The sequence below is a fragment of the Numida meleagris genome, chromosome 3 (assembly GCF_002078875.1).
Source record: "Numida meleagris isolate 19003 breed g44 Domestic line chromosome 3, NumMel1.0, whole genome shotgun sequence".
NCBI lineage: Eukaryota > Metazoa > Chordata > Aves > Galliformes > Numididae > Numida > Numida meleagris.
In genome coordinates this window covers 39,200,862-39,215,445 of record NC_034411.1, presented here as the reverse complement: position 1 = coordinate 39,215,445, position 14,584 = coordinate 39,200,862, and the positions used below count along the sequence as shown (strand labels likewise).

The 14,584-nt window shown below is 39.9% G+C and overlaps 1 long non-coding RNA gene across 1 annotated transcript; it reads right to left on the bottom strand.

The window, feature by feature from the left end:
- Positions 498–14,551, bottom strand: LOC110396115. The gene is made up of 3 exons (XR_002436789.1): positions 14,447–14,551; positions 4,701–4,771; positions 498–4,435 (listed from the first exon to the last, which is right to left on the bottom strand). It is a non-coding gene; the product is annotated as an uncharacterized LOC110396115 (long non-coding RNA).

Genomic DNA, 14,584 nt, shown 5'->3' with positions numbered 1-14,584 from the left:
CTGGAAGATGTAGTGAAGAAGCAATCAAACATGAGAAGCATCAAAAGAATACGAAGTCAGAGTTCAGTGGCTCCTTTAAGATAATCAGCGCATCACACTTGCTAGAGATTAAGATCAGAGGACTAAAAAAACCCCAAACCATTGTCTTGAAGTAGTAAATCATTCAGAAAAAGCTGTTTTGTGGAAACTGAAAGCCATTTGGAAAAACTTCCTCCATGGGCTTTGTTGCTGTGTTGCTGTTCAGCAAATTACTGCAAATCTCTATGACAAAATGCATAAAAGAAACTTTAAGATGCATCTGAAATTTCAGCTGCGAAAGTTAAAGATTGCACTTTCCAGTAAGGAGAACACAGCAATCCATTCAGTTTTAACAGTGAAAGGGTGGAAGACTGTTTACGATAAATGGCATTCAGCTTATGCAGTATTTTAACCTCTTCAATTGTTAAAGCATGTGAAATGCTTCGAGATTATCATGACAAAACAGAAAAAGCCTCACTAACATCTAGAGATTTCATTTTAATTACTCTTTATGTCCAAAGGTCTGAATTGAATAATGAATATTGTTCAACACTCTGATCTATGCTGGATTCAATCCAATTTATATGTCATCATGAATTACTGACACACTGTAACATGAATTTTCTGTGTACGACAAAGATAAAACACAACATGCACTTTGCTGACTCATTTTCAAAATGAATTCGTCTTCCTAAATGCTGTCCCATTTAGAGGAAAAGTGAGGGAGGAAAGAGAATGTACATCATGATGAGGTTACTCAAGTATTAATGCCACACTCAGGAAAAAAAACGTGTTCAAAATGTATTGTCCCACGCACACATCAGTAAGAAAGTAGACAAGCAGCTATGAAACTTGACAGGCTAGAGAACTTGTTGCCACACTGAAAAAATACTAGACAGTCAGAGAAATCATCTGTTCTGTGCAGAATCTGCATTGCTGGCTGAGTCCTGACCTGCAGATCACAGACTCTGTACACTGAATGTCTCAGCTGTAAAATTAAACTCTTTGCTAGAAAATGGACTTTCCAAAAGCTGGCCTGGATAAACAAGTAAGTCTAAATGAACTTTGGTTCCCAAAAGGATGGGGAAACTGAATCGTATGCCTCTTTAGAGAGGAGAGAGAACTGAAAGAGTGGACTACTGACAGGCCTATGAACCTTGCGTGCAGTTTGTACGTTGTTTGGAGGACTGGCACTTCCATTGCTAATCCTAGGTAGTGCCGCAGATTTAATAGGGCGCAAGATCTGCAGGGTGAGAGGTGTTAAGAGTATGATGGTGGGAGTAGAGAGCACTGGAGCTGTTTCTACTTTATTGGGTCTGACTGTGTGCTGTGATTTGGGTTCTCTCCTCTTCAGTAAAACCTTAAGGATTCTGAACTGCAACATTCCTAAGTAGATGATTATATTCAGCAAATTATGAAGGTTTTTTCCAATGACAAGATAATCCTCATCGAATCAAGCTGCCCTTACTGATTCCTCAAGCCAACTCAGATGTAATATTCAGGTCAGACTTCTTAAGGGGAACAGAAATCCTTCAATCTATTACCATTTCCATCACAAAGCAATGTGAACCGCACACTGCAAATGAGAGTTAAATTAATTTAGAAATGTACTGAAACTTCTGAAGAATATTTTTAAACTGCAGATATCTGTTTAGGTACTGGTGACCATCCCTCAGCCTTGTTGTTTGCCAGCATAGTGCAGCTGATGTTAGTTTCTTGTTGAATATTTTCATAAACTGCAAGCATTGTTTAAACTGCGTTCTAAGCAAGACTCAGAGTTAAATGGAACCAGATAAATAAAAACGGAATGTTATTCTCCAGTATGAATTAATGACAATGACACACTGAAGTGAGAAAAAATAATCCATGTTCTGCCGTTAGCTGCAAAATGATTGTGATGTTGACTTTTGGCTGATCTCTATGCACAAATGAAAATAAGAGTATGCTGGAAATGCCTGTTATCGTGTCTCTCAGAGTATACTTTTACAATGTAAATTTGTGTGTAAATATATATTTCAGAGAAGCATATATATACATACCCAGACATACACAGTCTAGTATTTAAACTCTGGATTTTTGCACAAGGCAACATATTTGGTGGGAAGGAATAAAATAACCTGCATAAACAGGAAATCTATCTTTTTTCAGTCTCACTAATCTGAAATCCAGACCAGCATGTTAAAGAAATCTCCCCAGGCTCAGGTAGTGGGTTTACTTCCCTTTTCTCTTCTGAAACTAAAAAAATAAAAATAAAAAAAATTTAAATGGTGAAACATGAGAAAAATTGTCTTCACATTCTGACTGCTAACACGCCTTTCATCACTGTGCATTTTATAAATCTTTTCCAGCAGTTTGAAACTCCCTGTTCAGCATCCAAAAAACCGGAATACGTGAAGAATTCTACAGCTAGGATGAGAAGAAGTTTGTAAACAGATGTTACTTTTTCTTTTTTAATTAAACCAACAGGTTTAGCTGTTGGAATAATTGAACGTGCTATTGGGCATGCAAACCCTTCTTGAAGTATGAAATACAAAAGAGAAGCAGCCTACTTAGGAACCACATAATAACAGAGAAAACTGAGAGCCATGACAATTACAGCAAAACACAAGAACACAGAAGACACTAAATTTTGCTATTTGAAATCGAGACTACACAAGATAAAGGCAGCCGCCAAGTTAAACATGACATCTGTTTCCTAAAAGATCACAGAGACACTGCTATTAGAACTAGAGTTAAAAGCACATGACTAAAACTCAGTGCATGTTCCACACCGCAAACGTCCTATTCTGTTACTATCTGCAAAGCTAGAGTATCAGCTTTCTACCTGTTCCACCAGAGCAGGCTCACACCAATTACATTAAGCTGTGTAAATCACATATAAGACTTCAAAGGAAAGAACTGTACAAAGTACAAAGGACTGTATAATGAGCAACATTTGAAGGAAAAGCAGGAAGAACATGCAGTGTTAAGACCAAAGAAACCACAAGCATCCAGCGTTCTGTTTTTTGTCTCAAGCTAGAGCTCTGAACAAAACCTTGGAAGAAAACAGAAATCATGGATGACATACCAGGAATGGACTTGAAAACCATTTCATCTTGTTGAGATCACTGGGTCTCACTGCAACTACAAGATTTGAGCCACTGCAGATAAGAGAGGGAGGAGACCATACATCTTGTCTAAGGAGCCTCTTCCATGGTCAGCAAGGCTATTTAGAGGGCACAGGGCTCAGACTTGCAAAGTCAGGGTCAGCAGCAAACCTGATGCCTCATAACGCTAGTGAGATGGAATGCAATCACCCAGAGCTCCCAGCCTTTGAGGCAGACAGTTTGGATCTGAGGTGAAGCTCATCCTTTGTTTTGTTTTCATTTGCCAGGAATGGAAAAGTCTCTAAGCAGCTGTAGTTACAAGGGAGAAAGCAGCAAAATCTAAGCAACAAAAACAACAAAAGGTAAAGAAGAGGGCGAATAGAATTCAACAGATAACATAACAAGATAGTAGAAGGGCAGCATGTAGGATACATACATATTTGTGTGCCTGTACCTCTGCAGCGCTAGAGCTTCCTGTAAGATTTAGCTATATGCCAGCACTTAGCTTACTGTTGATCATCATCACTTGAGACAACAGTGACTGGTATTCTCAGAGGACATTTAGCATCGTTCTTCAGCAGGCATGCTGCCTAAATATCATTCCATCCCTTGAGGAATTACATGCCAGACTTGAGAAGTAAAATACTTTAAAGGGTGGTATAATCTTTGCATACGACTTGGACTGATTCAAGTTTTATAGCAGCTCGTGGCATCTTCTGGAAAGGCTCTGGGACCAGCTTGTGTTGAATAATGCTTAGCTACAGGAGACAGGATTCTCAGATTACTCTCTTAAGCTCTTTAAAAATAAAAATAAAAAGAGCAAGAAAAGCACTGAAGAACCAGCACTCCCACCAAGGAAACACTGTCAGAAGCATAGTCAGAAGTACAGAACTATACCTCCTAGGAAGTAAAAACTATACTTCTGTACTATGCAACATGAAGGTTTTTATAAGTCTTACACTCTCAGAGCATCATCCATTCAGAAGAATTCATTTATGGGCAGTATGCATACCACAGAATAGCTGTCCTCCTTCCTGCCAACACCGTGAAATGCTGTTTACACCTCTGAAGGAAAACGTTCTACGCAAGTTGATGCATCTCAACCAACACGAATTAGGACAGGCAGTGCCAACTGCTACAGCAGTCAAGTAAATACACAGGAAACGTGAAAGAAACAGAAAATAAATTATCAAAACCACATTCTAGTCAGGACACTGAGATTAACAGAAACATTTTCAAAACACATCATGGTATTAGTCACCAAACTTTTGCTTGAATCACCACTGGATCTCACATGGATTCTTGCAATGTATACTCATAAGGCCTACTCCCTAGAACATTAAGAACATTAACAACCAGTTAACAGCTTCATAGAGCTGTTTCAAAAGCTTTCAGTAGTTATATTAGATAAAATACATGGTAAAAACTAACTTTTTAATTGTAACCAATATAAAACAAGAACAATTTTAAATAACATAAACAAAACATTTATAAATCAACATTTTAAAAGCATTAGGATAATTCTCCCTAGATCCAATTATCCTCTGTAAGACAATTTGTAGTTGATGGGACTATTGTCTCATCAACCTTACTCACATAAGTTGTTTACTTCAGTACAGGTGGATAGGAACAGGATGGTCCATGGAGATGACTCAAACTCAAGACTCCTGCAACATAAGGAAAAAACATGAAAATGGTATCAGCTGCAACACTGTATTTAAGGCCGGGGTAAACTTGTACCCGTCAGGGGGCAGTCAGGCTTTGTGTGCATAGATATGAGCAGAAGCCATCCATAAAGCAGAGACACAACTCCTCACTTCATCACATGGCAACCAACTTTATGGTAGAAAATGGAGGACACACACACAAAAAAGATATAAATATAAAAATGCCCCAACCCAGTTCTAGCTCCTTTAGCCCAGTTTCCAATAGGGAGAGCTGTTTCACTTTCATTCAACAAGGGAGAAGAAACTGGTCCTTTGGTCCAAGCAGCCTGTGGCTATATCCTTCCAACCAGCCTCGCTACCTACAAAGGCTCTACCTTCAGGCTAGGACATGGAAACAGAAAGAGTATTTCTTGCTATTCTTTCAGCACAGTATTTGTCAATAGTTAATCCAGGTAGATCATTCGTGTTTTAAGTGTGGGTCAGGAGACTTCTGACTGATGAAGAAGAGAGCATCTTCCTGACACTTAGCTGTGACCCCCACACCCATATTTTCTCCTTTTGTGAAGAAGAAAAAAAGGCCATTTATCACATCATCTCCCATTAGCTTAACATGTCAGAGCAGCCAGCTCTTATTTTGCCACTAGACTGCTCAAGTGATCTTCAGTGCTACTTTCCAGAATATAGTTTCCAACAATTAAACTTAATTCCAGGTTAACACAGATTTAGATTTTCCACTGTGGAACGGGAATGGGGGAAAGTTTCCTAGCACAAAATTATTTTAAATGAAATTGGAAGAAAGGTGTCTCGCACCACCCCTAGAACACTGCTGGTCCATGGATAAATTACAACTAACAGGAGTAAGACTGAATACAAACCTAAGTGCTTGCAGGCTGACAGGAAAACTCTGACGCAAAGTCATAATGCAAAGAGCCAGCCTTTATTCAATTTTAAGTTCTAAATGTATTGCCTTCCTATGATATTTCTACCCAGGTGGTGTCCATCCTCTTGCTCCAAAAGATTATCAGTTGGGAAGAATTTTTACTTGAAAAACACGTAACCTGCAAATGGATCCAAACAGCAGTCATGCAGACAAAGCACGTATTATGAGCAAGTAAATAACAGCTTTTCTTCTGGGAAGAAAACAAATTCTCAGTTCCTGGCAAGGAGGCAAACCACTGTTCCTAGCAACCAGTTTTTCAGAACAATAACCTAAACTGATGAATCAGAATTTGTAATGACAGAAACAGAATTATACACAGCCCTCTACAAGGGTTTATAGGCAAAATTAAACATAACTACATTACCAGTAACATGACAAATGCAGCTAAGCTAGAAAACACATGATGAAAAATAGTAACTAAAGCAAATGGTAACCATGAAGATGGTTTAATCATTTAAAAAATGAATTCCATCCACCTGATTGCTCAAGTTACTTTTTTCCCAGTGATATTGAACTGAATTGACTATTCAACAATGTCAATACCATTAACTGCTAATACAGAAAGAAGGTTTTGTTTTTCACATCAAATAAGAAACGACTGACAGCCATGCTATAGATTTTAGCACAGGAGAGACTGTTTACTCTCTCTGACTTTCTTCACTGCGGCTGGGCAAAACTACAGGTGGCACCAAGAGGAATTTCACAGGTAGAACTTATTTCCTTTGTTCTTTTCTTGGTAGAGAAAGAAAAAAATAGAAAAGTAACTACCAGTGTCTCAATCTTCTTGGGAAAATGTGTTTGGTCTTTTAAGAAGAGGAGGGGTACAGGATCTCCCTTAAACTGACGACTATTGTGAGGGGGGAGATGTAAAAGAAGAAAAACATACCTTCTTTTATATCAACACAAATGTAGGTATGCATAGTATCAGATTAGTAGATCAGTATCAGATTTCTTTAATTAAATGAAGACATAACAAGATTCACTGGTTGAAAACCAAAGGCTGAAAAGTCTAAACAAGGAAGAAAATGCAAATTTTCAAAACACTCTTGAAAAGGCCAATCACCTAAGGCTTTTGAGGAGCTACCGCTATGGGATAATCTTGTGGATAAGTAATTGCATAAAATAGAAGAAAGAAAATGTAGGGGGAAGTGAGCAGTTTTCACAGGGATGAAGTTCACCATCTGGAAGTTGTCCATCTGGATCTACAGTAGAACCTACCTTACTCAACTTCAAAGCAAATCAAACAGAAAAAACAGTGGATAGTGAAGTAACAAGGCTTGCTGGTGATGCTAAATATTCAGGATAGAAAAAAACAAAAGCTGAATAGCATGAGTTACAGAAGGACTTCATGATTACAGCAATAAAATGACAGGCTAAATTCAGTGTAAATTCATGAACATGGGGGGGAAACAATCTAATTCCTTGTAAATATACAGGAACACCAAACCTGTTTTCATGTACTTTTTCAACCATATCTGAGTGATAGACAATTAAGAATTGTACAACCTGTATACTCAGCCAGTGGGGCAAGGCACTGAACCCTTTTGCCCCTTACCTTATGAAAGATTCAAAGCATTTCACACAGAGGATACACAGACTGTAACCCTTGCTGAAAGGCTGTGTGAGAGCAGAGGAAAAGCTTGTCTACTCATCTGATCTGTCAGGTTGTGATTAAAGGCCATACACATGGAGGAGCAAAGATGCACGCGGCAGGGAGAACTCCAATAACCCCAGTGGAGGCCCCTGCCTTTGATGGAAAGGGGGGGACAAAGTGGTTTGGGGAGGAACAAATATGGGAAAATGGAGAATAAAAAGGGCTGAGTGTCATACTCATCTGGTCATGCTGAACTCCAAATACGATCCCCTGGGTCCCCATACCACCAACTGGAGAGACTGTGGGGAGTGAGAGGTCCTAATGCCCGCAACAGGAGAGGGCACCATGAGTCATAAAGGCCACTGTGTGTGGGGCGCTAGCAACAGGGGAAATCGGAGTCTATTAGGAACACGTACTCAGTCTTAACAATGGCTGCATGGGGGAATAAGGAACAAAAGCAGCCTCGTCTCTCTTGGGCTACCAGTTTCAGCAACTTCTGACAGCACCTACATTATCACTCCCTGCTTGGGCAAAGACACATGAAGGCGCTTGTTGAACATCACTGCACCTGTCCAGAAGTATACTGCAGGGCTTACTGTTGCATCCTTTATGAATAAAAGCTATTAAAAAAAAAAAAGAGCAACTCTGAGGAAAATAAATCTAAAAAGCTCAGTTCTTCTAAATACATACGTATCTAGCTTACCAGACTGGCTTACTATTCATCTCTGTTAACTTTGAATTTTTTTCCCTGCATTTGAGATTAGGCCCCCTATGGCAGACAACTTGCTTCACTTTCCTGGGATTTTTTTGCATTCACTTCATCCTATGGTTCCTTTGATTAAACTGTCTTACTGGAATTACTGCTTGATGCATTCATCCCAGTATAGCAGTTTGTATCAAGCATTCTGCCAACTGTCACTCAAGGTAGCAGAGAAATTCACTTATGTTCATGCCTATGTAAACCAACAATCATAAGAATGACATTTTCTTGACAAAAATGTTACACCTTAAAAAACAGCAACTGAGAAATCTAGCAATATGATCAAATCTGTTCTCTACTGCAGTAAAGTTCTGCCTCTGTTACAGGTTATTCCATCGACGTCTAACGTACACCATAGTTGAAATTTGAAATCTGCAGGTGAGTATTTAAGTCAAAATAACAGATTAACATAGAAAATCTATTTTCATCATCCTATGACAAGCCAAGTTGGTTTTTTTTTGTTTTTTTGTTTTGTTTTTTTTTTTCCCCCCCAGAGTGAATGCTTCTTGCTATTTCTACTAAAAATATAAGAATCTCATACAACATGTCATGCAGTTTCAAGGAGACTATTTTCTTTTTGAAGAAGTAGGAGGTGGGAGATCACTGAAAAGAGCAAACAAGCAAGCTGTTTTATTGAGAAAGGAAACAGTGAAACCTGGTTTCCTACAGATTTGTGCTACGGGTTGAACTCTGCATGGCTTCTCTCCTGCTTAATAAGGGTTCTACTTATGCTGCATATTTCCCTCAGAGCGTTGAAAGGTCTTTCTGTTATATTCAGACATGCGTGTCTAAAAATGTATAGCAAGTTATTAGATTTTTGACTCCTTCCTCTCTACCAAATTGGTTGCAGTTGCCCAGGAGGTTCAAAGGTTATTAGCGGTGAAGCGACAGACATAGAAACCAATGTGATCATACTGTGTGTATTTCTCCTAGGACCAGCCTAGCATCAAATATCATAGAAAAATATGCTCAGCTTTAAACAAAGAGGAAGAACTACAATACGCGATTCAGAGGGTCAGAGAATCTAAAAAAAGAACAGGCCACCGATTAGCCTAACTGGCCCAGACCAGCTTCATCTGGTATCTCCATTCACCCTCTTCCCTGTGCCCACAGGAGCCTCATTTCAGCTTGTCCTTGGACCTTCAGTCTCTGCTTGAGCTATGATGTAGGGATATCTGTTCTCAGACCTGCCTCTGCTTCTGCTTTCTGGATAAGTCTCAAACCTGAGCTGCAGCTTTGTCCCCTGCCCTGTCTCCTGGATAGACCTGCCAGAGATACTTTAGCTTTGCCTTCAGCCCTCTCTCTGGCCTTGCCTTCTACTGCTCCTGACAGGACTACCTGGATGGGTCCTGGACCTGACTCATTCCATTGCCTTGTCTGGGACCGTCCACAGATCCCAGAACTACCCACAGAATTCAGATGCAGCAGGATGGTGCTCTGTACAACAAGGACAACATCTTGAGTCTTTGCCACTCTCAACTCCTGCCATTCCCTGACAATAAGCTTCTACAGGAAGTCTGCTAGATGAGAAAGGTGTTTGTATGGGGCAGTCAGTGATCAGGAAAGTAAACTATAAAGATACATTTTCATTATACACTAACCCACATGCTAGCATATAAGTCTCAAGAAGAAATAAATAATAATGCTATGCACATGCTATTTTTCAGTCTTTAGAACAATACAATCAAATAGCGTCCTGTTTCCAAGAAGAGATGCAATAAATTTCTTAGAACATCTCTACCTAACGCAGAGGACAAGCAAATTATTAAGGGGAAAACCTAGCACAGACATATTACCCACGATAGATCTTTGTGTTCCCCTTTATAAGGCAAGATATATTTGATACTGATCCCAGCAAGAACTATGGCTGTGCTACTCGTACTTTACTAGCAAGTCAGCTACCTTGTGTCTGCTTCTTGCTCCTCCTTTCACTCTCACAATGACTTTGAATTACCACTGTACTGCTGTCATGATGGCTGAATTCCTCTCTAGGTCACACCTTGCTGATTTTAAGGCAATTAATCCCCACTTCAAATTAACAGAACACCACATTCAGAAACAGTAATGCATTTTGGTATCAGCTGAAGGAAACATCTTTTCATGGTATTACTCTTGTCTCATTAGTGAGGAGAATTGTATTATTTAAGCTTGTATCCTGTAATGAGACATACAGATGCACCCTGTGGCACTGAGCAAGCTTCAGAAAAAAAAAATATGTATACAAGCGTGGCACAGAGGTTTTTCAAAAGCATACAGGTTTTCTCCCTGACCAGTGCCATATCACCCCCCATTTTTCTCTTCAGAAATTCTGTTCAGTTCCTAATTTAGAAGGCATACTTCTACACATACAGCTGTTCGGTCCTATTACACAGACAAATTATTTTTGTTTTCCTCCTGATTGGCTTGCTTAACATCAGACATTTCTCTGAAGGGCTAAAGACTTGATAATCAGAGAAACTAATCCCCCAAAGTATACATCATATATATGTGTATAGTGATAAGGAATGTAACCACAAGGATTGATAGAAAAACACTGGTTTTGGTAGACGACGTGCTGTGCTGGCAGAGACACACAACTATGTTTTTTGAAGGTTGGTCTCTGTTTACAGTAGCAAATTCACTTAATTTTCTTCACAAATGTTGCCTGCTTACATATAGAGGGTATTTATAATATTTGACAGGATTTATTTCATACATCTCTGTTTTCAGGAAGTAGTTTCAGGAACTTTTTCTGTTCTGGCTGAAGGATCAATAACAACCATTGATGGAACGTAAAGAATTCCTACTTTGTGAACCACACAGGAAAAGATCCATAGTCAAATCACTGACACAGACAGCACCACAGTTTTCATCTAGAGGAGGCCCTGCATTTACCTAGTGGCTTATCTCTCTAGGAAGTTTCAGATTAAAGACTGGCAGGCCATAGAAGCTCAGTGCTTATTCTTAGACACCTGCTGACACCATGCTTACCCCACAGGCAAAACAGAGGCAGTCAGAAGGAAACAACTGCTGGTATCATTAGATGCCTAGTGGGATACAGTTAGGCCTGCTATCTGTGAGCACGAACATTCCCTGCAAGTGAGAACAAGGACAAAATAAAGAACTCTCTAAAATTGAACCTCTTAAAAAATAAAGTGTACTTCTCTATCCTGACCTCAGCAAAATGCTGTACAAACGCAGGGTACTATGAATCAAAAAAACAAAGCAAGAAAAGGGTTTCAACTTAAACTTTCTCTCTCCAGTAAGAAAAATAATAGACACCAGATAAACAAAGAGCCAGAAGTCTAACAATGTGCTGAGCCTTCCTTGAGGCAGAGTGCTAAAATGTAAACTACTGCCCAACTGAGGGTACAGGTCAGAGATGGTTGATTACACTCTCATTCCTTCCAGCTTCTGCTCTAGGGAATAGCATAAATATCAAAAATGACCTCTTTTCTTAGCCACTGGTCTGGAAACTTGCAGTTAATTAACTTTTCCCCATTCAGCGTAAAGATCTAGGACTCCATCCAAGTTTTTTAGTGAACATCCAGCAATAAACGCAGGCTTCCCCAGGCTTAGCAAGCAGTTTATAACTATGAATGGCAGCTCCCTCTGAGGTCTCTACAGGTCACTCACAACTCAGAATCACAACCTTCCCTACTCCAATGGGGACATTTTCCAGGCACCACTCTTTCGCAAACGCTTCTTTCATGGACTTGCCCAACCACACCATTCAATTCAGCAGGAGCTGAGTTTAACTGACGCTCATCTACCAAAAAACAGTGTCTAGGTAATTGGATAAGAAGATACTTTCAGCCAGCAGACTCTTCATCTTTTAGAAATAAATGACTACTAACTAAGCTACTACCCAATTCAGAAGATGAACAGCTAGCTTTTTCTCTCCTTATCCTAAAAGGAGTATAACCCGTGTCACACATTTTCTTTTAGAGTTACTGGTAATGCTAGGGTATGTGCTGTATTTTTTATTCCAGCCAGCCATCCCTAGCCAAAAAAGCAAAATCCCATGATCAGGAGAGCAAGCAGGCTGACTTCACAGACAACTGGCTGTAGCACGCAACTACACATGCTTCTTGAACAGCTTGTGCTCTATGCAGTGACTAGATTATAAAGTATACAAAAGGGAGCAGACCTAAATACTAAGTCTTTGAGGAAATATAAATAAAACTTCAAATGCATTTTTAACAAACACAAGGTCCCCTCAACATCAGAACACTACAAATGCATAGTCGGCATAACTACTGCCTGTTTCTTGGTGCATTTGAATGACTTCAGCCTAGAGAGAACACCCAGAAGGAGAGCACATTTTATGGTAAAAAATACATAAATTATAATGCAAATCTAAGCGGAATGCTAATTAATTCAAGCCCTGATGCTGCAGCTGCTTTACTCACACAACTGGTTACAAGCTCAAGGATTTAACAACACAGTGAAATAACTATCAGAGTCCTGTACCTGAAAACAGAACAAAATCGTTCTTCAGTTACAGTTCAAGAAATCAAGGGTTCTGTCAAACAGTAGTGACAGCCCTAAAACTCTCCACATGCGCTTCTGCAAACGAAAGGCTGATTTATAAAACCTAGTAAAATTGTACGTTGAACAAGACAACATTGTATGGGTCTCTTTATGCTGGCTTGCCTGGGCAATCAGCCAGTAGTCTGAGATAGTTTAATATTACACAGAAAACCTACCTGTAAAACCAACCACAGTAAGTTCTGCACAGGAAGTCCAGGCCAAGGGTGAAGTAGCCAGTTATAAAATGTTGTACTTGTGTTAACAGTCTAGTAAATACACAGTTCTTTGCTGTAATTCTTTCTTTAGATTAAAGATGCCTGACAAACCCCTGTGGGAAGCCATAAGTTAATACTGTGATAATTTCACTGCTCTTGAAAAAAAAAAAAAAGAACAACAAAAAAAACCATCCTGGGATGTAAACTATGAAAATGTATTTTTCATTTTTAAATTATATGGGAAGCTTTGCTCCCTCTTGACCCTCCTACCTTCCAAAATGCATGTCAGAGTTTTCAAGTTTTTTTAATTAAGTATTTGAGCATGATACATGTTCAACACTACTCATGTGGAACGAGAACTAAAAGTCACTACATTCAAGAGAAAGATAAATTAACTAATGAGTGAAAGTGGGGAATGGGTAAACAAGAATTTGGAGGTACGATCTCTCCTCTGAAATGAACTTTGGCCAGATCCAAAGAAATAGGCCAAAAAAAAATATAGAGAGATACTCTAAACTATGACACAAACAATCCCTGGCTTACTCATAATAAACAAATTTTGCTTCTAATCACTCCCTAGATTTTACATAAAACAGAATTGTACTGTTCATATGTAATGCATAACATGTAAGACATAATATATAATACATAATATGTAATAGGTGGGCTGGTACTAAATTATCTTTAAGGGCCCTTCCAACTCAAAGCATCTATGATTCTATGAACATATCCAGTTAATTGATCATATGCAATACATCCAACGACCATACAATGCTGTTGAGGGCAAAAACCAGGACTTCTCTCCCCTACATTAACGTCTTCTGGCCCAGTCAGCTTGAATTTGTGGCTGAACCATGCCTCAGCCTTAGAAGGAACAGCCTGTGAATTCGGTTATAAGGGTACTCTCCTGGAAAATGGACACAATCATAGAATCATAGAATGGCTTGGGTTGAAAAGGACCTCAAAGATCATCGAGTCTCAACCCCCCTGCCAAGTGCAGGGTCGCCAACCACTAGACCAGGCTGCCCAGAGCCACGTCCAGTCTGGCCTTGAATGCCTCCAGGGACGGGGCATCCACAACCTCCCTGGGCAACCTGTTCCAGTGTGTCACCACCCCCTGTGTGAAAAACTTCCTCCTAATATCTAACCTAAATCTCCCCTGTCTCAGCTTAAAACCATTCCCCCTTGTCCTATCACTATCCACCCTCACAAACAATCGATCCCCCTCCTGTTTAATAGAATCATAGAATGGCTTGGGTTGAAAAGGACCAATGGATCACAATGGATCACAGCTCCCTCAACTTGAGGCTACAATTAAAGAAGCACGACTTCCACCAGCTGACTAGGTGGTAGCCTATTACACACAGCAGAAGTGCCTCACCTGCAGTTGCAGAACAGCTGTATATGGCTCTGGTTTACAAATCCCAGCTGAAGAAAGATTTTCCTCTGCTATTCTAAGTGCACCGGGCCTGGGGTTGGTGAGAGGCAGGCCTGTGTGTCCCCCACACTTTGTGCTGGCAAGCTGCACTGGTTCTCATTCTGATGTGATATCTTCCTTTCCCTTTTGCTGCCCTCAGAACCTAGTGTGCTCCCAGCCATCGGCCCCGCTTATATAGGCCACCTGAGCAACAAACGCCTCGCTCATTAACCCTACCTCCTTGCACTGCTTCACTGCAGCTTCTTATGAAAACGGGGAGAGCAATTCACACCTCACGAAAGCGCCGAGGTGACTGGAGACTCCACACCAAAATCCTTTCTCCTGCCCTCTGACAAATCCCCACCTTCAAGGCTT